This window comes from Prenolepis imparis, unplaced genomic scaffold (assembly GCF_030444845.1).
Source record: "Prenolepis imparis isolate NDT839.2.m4 unplaced genomic scaffold, iyPreImpa1.0 SCAF_1, whole genome shotgun sequence".
NCBI classification, from domain to species: Eukaryota; Metazoa; Arthropoda; class Insecta; order Hymenoptera; family Formicidae; genus Prenolepis; species Prenolepis imparis.
The window spans coordinates 11981636-11998048 of NW_028141159.1; the positions used below are offsets into that span (position 1 = coordinate 11981636).

Sequence of the window (16413 nt, forward strand, 5' to 3'; positions counted from 1 at the left end):
ACTCGAGACGATCGGTAGCGCAGCACGAGAGATCAATTTTAATTCAATTTAAAAATTATTATTAATGGTCTCGTCAATGAAGTGCCGCTTTCTTTGCATTTCCAACGACGTTATTATATTTTAAATTCATAAAAATTTTATTAAATTAAGTTAATAACAGTTGAAAGGAAGAATATTAAGCAGTTAATCGAAGTTGAGTTTAAGAGTTAGCTTTATTATATATAACCGATTCAATTGCAATTAGACAACAATTTACAATGTAGAGAGCAGTGTGAGCTTATGATATTGTAGATTTATTAATGAATTTTTATATATATATAACATTTATTTAATTTATTTAAATATATAAAATAATATATCTTTTTTTATAAATAACAAAATTTTAACATGTAAAAGTATTCAAATTTTTTTTCAGTTTAAAACGCTTAAAATAAGCGTTTGATTATTCTTATTTAAAAGCCATTTAGTTTATTTAATATAATGCAAGTCTCACATCGGACTTTATTAAAAAATTTTTGTTGCATTCTGTAAATAACCAGTCAAACGGCGATCTAATTAACATATCACATAACAGTATAATCGTGGCGAGTAGTCACGTCCTGTTGCGCACGTGTACTGGTGACATTACACTCGAACTCGTGCAGCGATAACGCCGTTTTCTCACCTACTCCGATGTGTCGGCGACAAATGTAAATCGTATAAACCTCATCGCGTAATATTTATAAACTTCTTTCTCAGCTGTACGGGCAGCGCATACAACGCGGCTATTGTGCTGCATCGGGCGGGGGAGGCTCGGGAACGCCGGCGTCGTAAGATAATTTCGAAAAAAATGGGTTACATGGCTCTTATCTGCCTCGACGGGCTTTATGACGGCTCGACGAACGGCGTCGCCGACTTTGTTGTCGCGCCAGAGTCAGATCTAACATGCAAAGTTGTCAGAAAAGTCGTGGTCCTGATAAGCATTCCTCTAAAGTTAGTTCAAAAATAAAAGTCTGATATTACGATACGCGAACATAGTCAGACAGTCAAAAATTTTATATTAGAGTTTGTGGCAGATTTATTCGTTGTTATTGAAAATATATTTGTTTTGCTATAAATCAGAATTTAATTAAAATAGTAATAACAACCGTATCGATTCAGAATATGCGAGTGCGAATAAGTTATAAATAAAATTAATTAAATGCAGTAAAAATGATTTAAATAATTTGATTTATCTTAATTATGATAAATATTTTACATCGGAGTTAATCTTGCAATATGCATACAAAAATAAATATTTATAATAATAAAAATACATAATAGAAGAAAATGAAATAATTTATAATAAGATATGAGATATCTTAAACGATGGAAGAACTCGGGGTACGCACATGTTAGATAAGGCTCCGGGAAATCTCGAAATATTCATGATTAGTTGCAACAGGGTCACCATCCCGCTTAATCTCGGTAGAAATTGCAAAATGATTTCTTGGATTCGCGCGAATGTATTGATTGCGTTTGACGTCACAATTCGGCACGCGATAACTTAAGAAGAAACTTTAATGTTAACTCTAATAATTAATTTTCAAGAATTGATTTAATTTTATCTATATTAAACATATGAAAGAATACTTATATATATTTTTTTTCCTGTCTGTTCTAGTCTGTTGTATATACAACATATTTGAAACTTTTTTATCTATAGCGAGGAATAATATTGTCAATGATAACATAAATAAATTGATTCAATAATTTGCAAATATATTTGATAATCATTTTATTCGCATTTTATTAGCGATTATATATGATTTCATAAACTATCGAACGTATCTCTATTTCTGTTTGTGATCCTTCATGACGCATCAGAATAAACGTGAATTGTGTGGTAGCTTTTTATTTTTTGTATATAAAAATATATATTGGCTTTTGTATTTTTTAAAAATAATAAATTACTAAATATTGAAATAAAAATTTTTTAATATATTGCTTATATCATATCCGATAATATAATACAGTTAACTTTATAGATAATAATAAACACCGATATAAAAATAAAAATATACCGATATAAAAATAAATATATAAAATAATACATATAAAATAATACATATAAAATAATTTATATTCTTATATCTTATATACTTATGAATTATTCTTTCGTTATGTCTTTTTCATTAATATTTCGGTATTTATTTTTATATTCGGTATTTATTTTAAGATTGAATCGAGATTGACTCCGACGTAGAATATCCATCATTGTCAAGACAAATTAAATGTTTCTAAACGTTTACTGCGTTCCATCAATTTCATTTATGAATTCACGATTTCATCATTCATCCGGTGAAAGATATCTTCGTACGCGTGTCCTGAACGGATGTGGTTGTTACCGCTGTTTCAGCAGTTGCAAAATCGCAACATATTACTATGTTCCTCTATGGAATCACACATTACGACGTGACTATAAACCGTTCCGTGCGTGACATACCGCAACTTGACTAGGAAAACCAGCGATTTCCGGCATAGCGTTATATGCGCGCGTCTATTTCGAGACGTTTGTAATAACAACGCGAGGATGACGCGCTAAAATGACCTTCCTGTGCATGGTAACATTCGAAGGGAAATTGCGCGAAACTTTGTGCAATTTTGTATCGCACTGCAATTAATTATAAAATTTCAAAAAAAGAAAATATATTCTAGATAGTCGATTTTCCTTTTCGATTGGCCTGTATTAAAAGGATGCGGATCTGACCGTCGTGTCATAGGACGGAACCTTACATAGTTACGCTCGTTACACTCATCACTGTCGGTCCACGTGTTAAATTAATCACGGCGACGAACATTCTTCGCAATGTTTCTCACTAGAGGAAGCTTTAATCCGTTCTGCGAATTGGCAGGAATTAATTTGCGCCACTCGCCGCCGCATGCGGAAACGGTTTCGTCTCGCTTCAAACGCCTAATTGATGGTTCTGTTTCGACGCTGCGCCGTATAATAACCGGCGCCGGGCTACATGTGTGTAACATATCGCTGCAATCTCTGCGACGATGTCGCTCGTGGGAACACAGTCCTTGATATCTTGTCGATAACATACGTCACGGGATGAACATACGTACGGGGGGAGGAAACATTTCCGTGATTCGAAACTGACAAAACCAGCCCTTGAACGCGCAAGGGATAGGGATCTATCACTTCTAATATCAATATGTATCATGAAACTTGATTTAATAAATTGTGCAGTTATTGGATTTTTTGCCATATATTCTCGATCAAAATTAAGTAAGCAATCGCACATTAATAAAATAATAACTAGTGCAGCTGCAATAACATATAATGTATATTATATAAATAATGTCTTTTTTTTTTTATTTTATATTGTGCATGCATGACAATTTTATATTGTGTATGCAATGACAATTTTAAATCACTTGGTAACAACAAACTGAGTTAAATGCCCGCGGTTACGAAGGCAATACTCTGCATTGCTCGAAATGAAATATTGATCGTTTCAACAATTTTTCCCAACATGTTATAGCGATCATTGATCTCGTACTCCCGGCTTTATTAAAGCGGATGATGATCGCCATAAATCTCGGAAGCAACGGGATTCATCGCAGAAGCTCGCGACGCCCAATCTCGCGCATAGGCTTCGTAATTAGCCGGATTTAACGTTTGTCAACGAATATTATTAAGCACTCGTTTGCGATGTACTTTACGACATAGGGCGTAGCCTCGTTATTAATCACATTGTTTCGGTCGGTCGTTAAATGGACAGCTTAATGGCTCGGGCCCGGTCATCGGTCAACGGTGCGTGTGACGAAAGTGCAAGCGCAGTAACCCACGAGTGTTTACTGCCATTGAGTATTGTGCTCAAATTAAAAATAATTCCATTCGATAATTGTAGACATCATGTGTGTTCCAAATTTTGTCAAATAATTTTAATTTACTACGCTTTTTCAGAAATTAAATATTATTTCGTTACATATTACACTCATTTTTTCAAATTTTTCAATATCAATATTTTTAGTTTTACTTTTTTCTATTTTCTAAATATACTCGTATTATTTAATTAAAATTTCATTTGCATTTTTCGTATATTGTAATGAGAAAAACTAGCTGGCTGTATTATATTTTCACCTCATTGCTGATCTATATAGGTGATATATGTCCAGCTTTCGCAAAAAGGAAACGTTACTTAAGTCTTGTTCCCCATAATACAGTTGCGATTAAGACCGCGATTAAGACACGGACCTTATGGATCGTTGGTTGTTGCCCAAAATGCCGTCAGTTTATCAGCCATGTAATTGCCGCAAAAAAGAATTGCATACCGCGAGTTGCAGTCGCGAAACAGAGAGAGAGAAAAAGGGAGGAGTAGCCGCGAGTGCGATGCGAGGATGTTTGGGACGCGTTTCAGAGGTGGACGTGGATGGATGCATTCGGATAAGGAGATACGGTGCACGCGCTTGGTCTCTCGTCGTCGATGCACCGGAAGGCACGCGGTATTCCATTTATTTTTCAGTGAGCTCTGTCGAGAGAGATACGTTGGTTGCCAGCTACCGCCGCTGGTACCATCTCGTCATTTCATCTCTTATCGTGCCTCTCTTTCTCTTCTCTTCCCTCGTTTTGCTTTCCCTTTTTCCGCCGAAACCTATAATTATTCTTGCGAATTGCAACGTGGACGAAGACGCGAAAACTGATCCGTCGCATGCGGACCTTGAGATCGTTAGCGTTTCGAGGCTCTCTTCTGACGACGATCTTGACCCGCTGGAAGGCGCGCGTTGCCCTTCGTAATTTATCGCGCTGTAACGTGTATTACAACGCCACGGCGAGCACTTGGAGCCGCGCGCATTTAACGTTAAATGGGATTATCTGATTCTGGTGGCACACACGTTGACGTTGAACGCGATCTTTGTATTAGGCGAATAACACTTGGAATCAGGCGGCCACACTTGGCGCTAAATGTGTGGTATGGTCTTGTCAGTGTCATCATGCGTGAATTATATGTATATCGACATTTTTATTACAAATATGCTAAAGCTCTTCTAAGAGAAGTTTTCAAATTTTAAAACTCAATTTTGCTGATGAGCTTCAAACAAAATGTAAAATATATAAATACATTTTTTCTTATTTTTAAATGAATTTTTATACTTATTAAAAAATATTTGCAATTTAAAGAGAAAATTATTTTACTACAATATTATTACAATACTAAATTAATATTGTATCACATTAATTATATTTGCAAATTGATGAAGAGAGATTATAACAACAAAATGTAATCAATCAATTTCTAAATAGCGTTTAATAATATAGCTTTTATATAAGCATTGTAAAAAAAACTATAAATAAGTGCATAATTTATGCATGAGATTATTTATGCATGTAATATAATCTCGTCGTACACGAGATATGTAATTTATTTTTTCTAATGTGCGAATTAGAGCACATCAATGCAGCAACATTGAGTGTAGAGACGCGTCTTCAGCGGCGCATTATTATTATTTATTTACACATAGCGAGCATGTTTGCACGATTTTACGGATGATTAAATGACGATTTTAATAGAACCGTGCATATGTAAAATGCGCGAAGAATGGCCTTTAAGAAAAACTTACGCGCAAAAGCGCCTCATAAAAAATTACGCAGAACGCGTATCGCGTTGCTGCTCGCCGTTTATGCCAACCGTCTATATACTCGCCGCTTTTTGAAATTTACGACGACCGTGCGGCTGTTTCTCTCTCCTGTTTAATAAAATCTTCTTGCGCTAGAATGGAGCGCGTATTACGCGCGAGATGCAGTGAAAGAGAAAGAGCGAGAAAAACAGACAAAGAGAAGAACAAGCTGCGTGGCCTCGCTGCAATTATATAAGGTCAAAGAGCAGACTCCGAAAGCGCTCTGTTTCCATGAAAAATCGCGCAAAAACTTTTAAGGGTGAAGGGATTGAACGTTTCATGCGAAATTCACCGCAATAGCTCGTAGCTTGCGCGATTATAATTTTATAGATTTATCCAAGCAAGTTTCGCACAATTATTAATACATTCATTCAAACCGTTGTTGTATAAATTGACATGATTTATGGGCAATATATTAATGCGTTTGCGATCATAAATAATTCTACGAAATTAGAAAATAAATGCACTTTTATATATGATTTATTTTTAATATGTCTTTTAATATTGTCTTTCTCCAAGCCAAAAATCTTGAAAGATAAATGAAGCTCAAATTTATTACAAACGTCAAAGTTTTGATATGATATGATTTTTGTTACATATATCTATATTTAAAAATCTGGATATATAATATCTAAAAATTTTATATTAAACATTCTAAAGAGATAATCTTTTATACGTCTGTTCACATTTATATGCACATTCGTATATTCCCCAATTTCTCCAACAAATTATTTCAAGTTGTCTCATTTAAGATTCTGATGATCCATAGATTCAGGCTGTTCGAAAATGAATTCAAACGCGGTCTTTCTTCCATGCGACATAATAACCGAAATGAAATCCCTCAGAGATTTATCGGCAATCCGATACGTATAACCAGACGTGTGGATCTTCTTGCCACCCGGCAAGATCGCGCCGACTACTTAGCAGTAAATATCACCGCGCGCCCACGCGCTGCACCATACGATGCAATAAAGTGCAGCGTACGACAGGGAATCCGCGAAAACTTATCGTGCCTGCCAGAAACATCCCAATCGAATTAATAGACAATTTAAGAAGCCGCGAAATTCGCCATTATTCTCCGAATTTTATTAAAATTCTTTAATAAATTTGAACGACGTTAGAAGAAAAGATTTTTATAAATGAAAAAAATCATGCATTTTCAAAGTTTTTATCAGTATAAAAAATAGTGAGATTATTTCACACATAATTCCAATAAATTCTAGTGGAGTTATTTTTAAATATTCTATAAAAACAAGTAGAGGAATTTCAAATACGTATTTTCTAGTGCAAAAAACGTTTTTTTTATCTCATTTGCTGAACGAATGCAGCGAAGCCAGTCGCAGCAAATCGTTGCATTAGTCAGACTCTAACTTGGGCGTCTTTAGTATGTTATACGATTCTAGCGATCGTTTTCGTGCATTAGCGTTACATGGAGAACATCACGCGTCTCCTCCCACCATTTACGCATGTGCGTGTACACGCGCAATTGCACAAATAAGCCGAGTGCCGCTCACGGCTTGTACTTGCATAGTACATAGTCATACATTCCCGGTCGTTGTACCGGGATCGCGAGATATCGAGCGAGCGCACTAGCTATCGCTGAACATTTGTTGCATATCTTTGTCTTTTTAAGGTCTCTTCACAAAATCGACAATTTTTATATCCATAATATTATAATTAATTTTTAAATAACATAATCAAATATATTATTTATTATTGATCATACATAAGTAGAGAATAAATAAAGGTAAAAGTATTGTTATATATAATTAGCAGTTATTATCAGTATTTTGAATTAGCGTTTATATTGTCTGCAATGATTGATAATATATATATTGCTTGATTATGTGAACGCTCCTTTACGCTACTTTAGATTTATATCGTGCGTTGCACTCGATTAGTGCAACGTCGATGTTGCATCGATGCAAGCAATAGTGATGACTAGCAATTTCGCACCTTTCCGGAAAGATAATCGCGATCGTCGCAGGATAAAACTCGAATGTTTAATTTGGGCAACACTATACAAAAAGTTTTTATTAAAATAAAATATTTACATATTACATTTCGTGTGTAAGAAATCGTACGAAACAAATAAAACTCAAAATCGAACTTAATGCTAAACGTGAAATATAAATATGAATATTTAAATTTTATGATACTTGGAACTTTCAACATGCCAAGGCTACATTAATAATCCTTTTTTGATATTAAATTAGCAAATTCTTAAATAATCGATTAATTAGATATTACGAACATTATTTACCTTTGAAACTGTGAGACTTTCTTGTAGAAATAATTTCTACAGAATTTCTGAATATCCTGACAATTTTGTTGATATCTGATACTTGTTATTTCGATTTACGCATTTAATTGATGAATTAATTACGCACGCGTACGCGCGCGGACACGCGTGCAATCACGAGCCGCGTATAGTTTTCACGCTGCTCGCGCTTCCTGACGCATTATCTCGTACATCGGCATCTTCATACGTGACATCACACTCAACGGCGTGTGTAGATCCAGAGTTCATAAAGATGAGACGTGGAAATTTACGGCCATTAAACGCGGTGCCGAGCTTGTCCATCTTCCTCGTCAAAATATTCATGTAATCGCCATTTATGCGCGAGCAGGCGCGTTTGACTTTTCGATCTGACATTTAATCGCGCAATTATATCGAATCTCCGCGGTTAAATCCTTTCAAAGTAGCAGAGGTGTCTCCTGTCAAAATTTTCTAAAGAGCAATGACCTTATGGCATCTCGCACATTTCGTAATCTCTATATTTAAAAAATTTCTTTCATATTTATTATGCATGCTAATTTCTCATATTAAATGAAATCCTTTATATATACACTTTATATATAGACATGAAATAATCTTGTATATTCAGAGACAACAGATTGATGGCCAGTTTCTTCACCTCCGGTTAAACTATCTTTGTCTCTTTTTAAGAATGTATCTGAAAAGAGACAAAGATATAGTTTAACCGGAGGTGAAGAAACTAGCTATTACACAATTTTATTTTTCTGAACAAAATTTTTCTTAAATTTCTTCTTTGTACTTTATATGCGCACATCAAAAAATCATCAACATAAACATTTACTTTTTCTGATTTCAACATAAAAGCCGGAAGTGATCTCCGATTCTGTGTACTTATCCTAAAATAAGAAATCGTATTTCTCCAATGTTGACATTACGGAAGGGTCGTGCGTTTATATTAAGGGCAATCGACTCGCGAACAGATTTAATTATTACGCAGGAAACAATTAATCGCGGCCGGAAATTATAGGTACGCACTGACGCTTATATACGACGTACATAAGACGACGACGATATCTCGACCCGTCCCTATGCTTGCTATGCCGCTCTCGTATGGAATCCCTCTATGGTCGGATCGAACACACGACACACGTATCTCTCCATTGTATACAAGCCATTGTTTCCGTCGGTGGCAGTCGCGTTTAACGAACCGTGAGGCACGTATATATCGGTAAGCTCACGTGTACCGTTTGTTCCTGTCCGCCACAACGACGGAAGCGTGGTCCTCTTATCGCGACTCCCTTCGATTTCGATCTCACGACATTTACCGAGAAACTACGCCAGAGCCTTACTTTCAAATCATTTTCAATCGCGCAGTTTTACTATTATTTATTCCGATAATCTATTACGTTGCTGCACTGATTGGATTTGGTAAATCTCAATTGTGCAGAATTTCTATAAAGCGAATCAGTTCTTTTAGAAAACTTTGTCCCGATTCCCTGGAAATATTTTCAAAAGTCTTGGAGTTACGGTAAATTTGACAAACTGTAAATAACTAGAAAATTCGGATAATGCATGGATCGTGAAGATTATTCTTCTTTATTCTCTATTTCTGCTTTGTGTTTTCCACGCGCTGAATAAAATTCGAATATAATTGTCCCGTCTGCTTGTTAAGTAAAAATTAAATTCTCAATTTATTTCAAAAAGGGACAATGCACGGTATTTGAGAAATATGCGCACCAACGAACTGCACATTCAGTACTAACTTCTCTATCTCGTAAATCGTATTTTTCTCTTTTGGCGAACATGTCTATTTCATTCGAAGAGAGAAGGATGCTGGAGAGATAAAACTCGATTTTTCTTCGAAAAGAATTTCCATGGATTTAACTCGGGGACTTATATCAGTTGGAGTATTTTTCTGAAGCGCAGACGACTTCTATTTTTATCGCTTCCAGGGATCCATGCTTGCTCTCGTTATCGAAGAGTTTTCTAACTAATTAGCTATTAGCGAAGTGCGAGCGTATCTGACCATGACCACTGTCATCGGCAATTAATTTCTAACTAAAATCGTACTATGACTAATACAGAGTTACGCAACTTCTTCAAGTTTTGTATGTCCATAAACTTTGAATTTTATTTTAGATTCATACAGACTTGTTGTAGACGTTTGTTGATCTATAAAACTCTGTTGATGAGAGACTATATCGCCACAACTTTTTAATCTTGAGCATTAATTCTTGAAACTTTAATTTACATTGAATCTAACATTTCTCTCACAAAAAAGTTATAAATAAAAAAAAATATATATAGTATATATACATATCTTTTTCTCAGGAAACTGACATTGCAAGCGAAAAAAATACTGCACACACATAGATATTTTTGTAAATTATTTATATAAAACTAGAAAGCATTGAGACAATTTTTATTACAATTAAGATTAAATTTTTCCAAGTTTAAATATTTTAATCCTACTTTAATCCTAAAGAATCAAACATTGTAAATATCTTTAATATTTATCATGACATATATAAAAATCGTCAAAAAGGAACTTATTTTTCTTTAGAAATGCATTCTGCACTTTTCGCTATTCAATAGCAAGTTTTTTCCGGTATTGATTTTGTAATGTAGATGTCTTTAAGCCAGATGCATACCGCGGCATTGTAAGAGCGTGCCATTGTTAAACTTAGATTCAATGTGAAACGTTTCTTTGCGAACGCTTGCGGCGGCGGCCGCGTTTCCATTTTCCTCGCGATATTACTCGCGGCGAGCTATCGAGCGCGCGTCGAAGCGATTTTCCGCTCCGAAACGGCGCCTCGAGCTTGGGGCTTTTGTTCCCGCAAAGAGCGCAAAGAGATCGGCGCCGTAAATCGCGATCCTTCGCTTTAAAACGGCGCGCGTTTGCCGACCAAACGCACGCGTTTTCTTCTCTCTCGTCGGCCGTTATTGACACGATGGACAACACCGGCTTTGTACACACTAGGCCGTCCGTGTACTCTTGCGGATTTGTTTGCCCACGGTACACAGCCGCGGCCTAATGCAATCTCCTTCTCCTCTTCGACGAGGTGGCTCGTCTGCACTCTCGATTCCGGGTGTCGGTGATTCGCATATACGAGAAAACACAAGTGCAACGGTGACGCTTCCTGACCTTTTCTCCTTGATTTTGCATATGCGAAAATAACTTGAGTGTAAAAAAAATTTCTCGAGTACGATCGGTTTTTTATATTTTTTATTAGAGTAAAACATTATTTTTTTTCTTTTCGCTAATAAACAAATATGACACAACTGCATGAAATAATAAATTAATACTCTATATAAAGGTTTAATTATTTTTAGCATCTATAATTTTGATTAATTAACATTTACTAGATTAATTTTTGTTAATTTATATTGGAAAATATAGAAACATTGAAAATTGAGAAATTTTTCAAGTTTCAGAAAGTTGAGAAATTTTTGCAATTATTATTTTTCTATTCGAAATCCTTATTCTTAGAAAAAAAAATCATTGAATTTTCACAAATATTCGACATCATCATTCGCGGGGTTAAATGCAACCGTGCGCCACCCCGATGCACAAGGATGCGCATAAGTTGTGCATCATAATTCGCGCACACATATATGTATGTACGTTCTGCCAACGGAACGAAGAACCTTGAAGGTGACTGCGAGACATGGACCGGTTCTTAGTAATTAACATATGCAACGTTAATTTTACGGAATCATAATTTCACGTCACGCGGTGCGGATCCGAGTGTAATACGTGAAACGAGTGCAGAGGATGTAAAGAAACAAGAGAGGAGAAAAGTTGGGAAGGTCGATCGTATGTTTCTCGGCTACTGCGAATCCGCGGAAGGTTGATCCCTTGATCAGATCATGCTGCGCCTTTCTCGCATCTGCTCTACAGGAGATTACTCGCGATGATTGCAACGATTACCACAGACTTTAATTGTCATTGTCAGCGCAGTGAGTTATAATGGCAAACTGTTGGTGGATGTTTTTTTAAATTGTAATTTACTATTATTGATATTGCGTGCATAACTTGATTTTTTATTGTTAAGGCATTTAATATTTAAAGTTTCTGAAATTATTAAATCTCTGTAAATATAAATTAAAAAATTCCGATTAATTTCTCTTATAGAGAAAATTCTCTTATAGAGATTTTTAATATGTATTAATTTAAAGCTAAAATTAAATTTAATATGTCTTCTTCAAATACTAGCGGACTAAAAACCTCAAATCTTTTAGACTTGTTGAAACTTTATAATTTAAAACTTTAAATTTTTATATTTTTTCTCTTCCTTTTTTCTGAAACATGGAAAACTTTTTTCCTTTAAAAATTGCAAAGAGAGAGATTGTGCTTAAAAACTTTACTTTAAACTTTAAAGTGTAATATATAATTATAACATCTTTTTAGAAATTATCGTAATACCAGTTACAAATTTAATTAAAATTTCAAATAAAATAACAAATTTCGTATGTATGACATGAATGTGGAATAATAATTAATATTGTACTATGTGTTACAATTACCAGTGAATGTAGGCAGTATCTACTGAATGTTGATTCAAAACATGAAAGATTTGTGAGACAAGATCCCCAAAATTTTGTGATGCGTGTCTTTGTGCGACACGACATGTGTATGCGGCATGGATTTAATTATCTTTGGAGAAGCGTATATAATATATCGGCTGTTTTACGATGAAATGTCGCATCGCATATTTCTGAAATTAAAAACATCACGAGCTATCCCTTGGAAAATGCCAATCATTTTTTCATAGCTTTGCCTTTGAAGTATTAACTGGTAGATCGGAGATCCGCGCTTTATTACAAGCCGTGTAATAAAAAAAGGCACGTATTTCTCTGGAATTTATTTGCATTGGAGCACAATTTATTATTAGTAATTAATGTACATATTTAATATAATAATTAATGTATAATTTATCGCAATTATCTATAATATCAAATATATATATATTTTACACAGTTTTCAAATTATTATTTGCATTAAAAATACTCTAGTAATTGCATTTTAATATAAATATAATTGCATTATCAATAGTAAAACTTTATTATTTCACAATTCTTTGTAGTAGAATTATACAGTTTACATATAGACATTTTTTGAAAATATTATTCGCAGCGTGAAAATCGCCGTTTCGTTAATGAGTCATTTTTCCTGTGTAGCTTTTAATTTCACCAAACTAATTAATTTTAATTACGGTCTTTGTACGAGAAGATGTGTTAATATTTCATTTAATCTATATTTATTGTACTTTTAATTAAAATTTCCGTTACCTAATACTGTAAAAATAATTTAACGCGGAAATATAATCGCGTTGTACGGCAAGTCATTAAAAGGAACGCTGCTGCCGTCGATCATTATCGATTCACAGCAGCCCCTTTCTTGCTCACTAATCAGCCACGAGTCCCGTGTCGAGAAGTAATAGAATGTAAGACTTGGACCGTCTCGCTGTTGTCGTGCGCAATCGGATGATCTATGCGTGACTGCCTCCAGCACGGAGGAATCTTAATTCGATGGATCCTAATATTAATAAATCGCCGGGATGACTCCAACGATCCCAAGAGTTCGCGGTGACGATGCCCGTGAATTGCGCGTGAATAATGCACGATGATGCAACATGCATGGCAATGACCTGCGCGACGAGAACGATTTTTTAATAATTCAATTCCAGAAGAGTAAATAATTCAAGCGTGAGAGGAACACTTTAGTATTAGTAATTATTAATGGTTTTAACCCTTTCGATAGGATGATATATTGATTACTGATGGTACGCTGCGATACGATTCTAATAATATTCTTTTTAATATTTATTGGAGAATGCGTAATTCTTTTATTAATCCTTCGCGAAAAAATAATATTTATACAACATGTTTCTGATAATAAATATTTATCCATGAAAGATTTGATCTTAGAATGTAACATTGATAATATAATTGAACAATGTAAAATATTTAGCATGATTTTTTTTATATATATATTAGGAATATTCAATATTTAGAAGAAACATAAAGAGTCAAATTTAAATGGGATATTTAATTTCGATTTTAGTGTTAAATATTTAAGAAATAATAAATTGTAAAAAGAGATTATGATTAGAAAATATATGATTAGAAATACGAGAGAGATTCTGGGGAAAAAATTATCTTATAAATTAATATCATATTATCATGATAAAAACATAATGTAATGAAATGTATTCGCTGTTATCCAATATAACATTTTAATGGATATTTTAAAATGGCCAGTATAACATGCTGTTTCGAAACTCACAATTAATTCCATGCGTATTTGATGTACGAATTTTAACCTTCTCTCACGCAAGGGTATTTTACTTTAGTCCTTTACTTCTCGGAAACAGTACATGCAACATGTTCGTCGCACACGGCAAAGCCATGTATGCAAATTTTTATCATATTAATTAATATTATAATAAAATATTTAATATTATAACACAACACTTTTGTTATTATAAATTACATAATTACGTACACAATATGATGGAATAGATACATTGTAATATAACGAAATTTATTTTCTATATTATGAAATTTGTTAGCCAAACGTGTTGTTTTGAGGTACGCAATTAATTTTGCGCAAAATTACACGAATGTATAATTCCTATATATGCTTCTTTTTTATTTTTATGTTTGCTAAAAGAGAAAGAAATATATATTTCGCATATGCGGTTCAAAGGAATTCATGTAGTTTTCTTGTGTTTATGGTATCCATAAACGGCAAAAATACATGAATGTATATGGCGTTCGCGTATACACGTGCGGATATTAATAGAACCGTGGGAGGATAAGGGAACACGCGCCGAATAATGAACGATTCGCGACACCTCTTTTATCTGACAGCGTGCATGAATGTATCTCGAGTATGGTGACATGGGCAGAATCATTTTATTTATTAAATCTTCCAACGGTTATGTTTACGATGTTATGACATGTTTTATTAGACTTTTCAAGAATCTATCAAAATGTTCGAAGCTAGACATTGAAATTAATTTTAAATTATGCAAGAAAAATTACAATTGAAGTTAATTAAGATTTAATCAAATATGTACGAAAAAAATAACGCAATTAATTAAATTAACTTTCGATGAATATTATATATCTGTCGATTACATTTAATGTAGATGAAATAGTGTCGATGAAACTATTATCAACGAAATTTTTATCGCTGATTTTAATATCGTAAAAATTTGTTATTAAAATTTGCTTAAATTAATTTTTAAGGCAAATATATATAAAATAATTATAATAGAAACAAAAATTAAATATATTTTATGTGTAGAACTTTAGAATAACTTTGAATTTCGGTTGTAGATTCTAAATTCTTGCTAAATTCTGATTGTACAGGAAATCGTGAGTCATTCGAATGACTTGGACTCCTCCGAAGGATCTGTTCTGTCTTCTCCGCGATTTTTTCGATCCTTTCAATCCTTTTGACCTCTTGACATTCGCGCGCGTTCGCCGAGCAGCTTAACATTTTTTACCTTATCAACAGACGTCTTGGCCTTTTGACATTTGCGATCAAATCTTTGGTAGGATCGTATAATCTCTCGGTGTATAAAAATCGAATGTTGCAATTGTGTGAAGCGATTGACTTCTGTAGTAGTAACTTCACATACCAAAATTATTTTGGATAAATAAATCACTTGCGTAAATATATCGATGATAGATGATTTTGGAATTTTATTATAAATTTATACTATAGTTTTATATTTTTTTCATCTTTTTAATATACTTGTTTATAATTATTTCACTCGTACAAAAAAAAAATTATTGAAACATATATATGTATATATATTTGTATTAACCATTTTATTTGGAAAAACATCTAATAATTATATATCTATGATACAGTTTGTAAATATCTACACAGATTGCCTGTGTATGTGAATATTCTTCTTTATAAATTAATATTCTCCTTATATTTTTTACTTATGATTTTTATAATTATAATTTCTTAATACTTTATCAAAGATGATTAAATGGCAATTTAATTTAATAATTGCGACTATACTACTCGTGTGAGTAATTTACGGAGAAATTTTAATCGGATCAGTCTGCGACAACACGGAGCGTTCTCCTCTATTATCACTGATTCTGTCCATGCTTGCGCATATCCGGCTCCAACCAAAAACTGACCCAGATCACGCGTGTGGTCACACGTCGATCCTAAGCTTGGGTATATCCTTTCGTCCCTCGCTCCGACCGTCGTCAGATGGACATCCCACCTTCCATTTCCACCTTGATCTTCCCGTCCATCTCCTGATCCAGCTAACCGCCGGTCCCGACTTGACTTCGATGTATTGAGTTTCATGCGGAGATACACGTACGCGCAGTCGTGCGTGCAGCTAACAAGACGCTCTTCGGCGTAGATGGCCCGTCTTCATGTAGGGAGGTATACCGCCCGCGGGTGATTCGCGCTAATTTTACTTCCCGCCGAGCCCCGCCACCGCTGGCCGGTTTTCCGAATGTTT

The 16413-nt window shown here is 34.2% G+C and overlaps 1 protein-coding gene across 6 annotated transcripts in view; it reads left to right on the top strand.

Annotated features, from left to right (window-relative positions):
• Window positions 1–16413, top strand: part of LOC145946625 (thrombospondin type-1 domain-containing protein 4) — a 120504-nt gene that overhangs the window by 32326 nt on the left and 71765 nt on the right. The window lies entirely within an intron of this gene.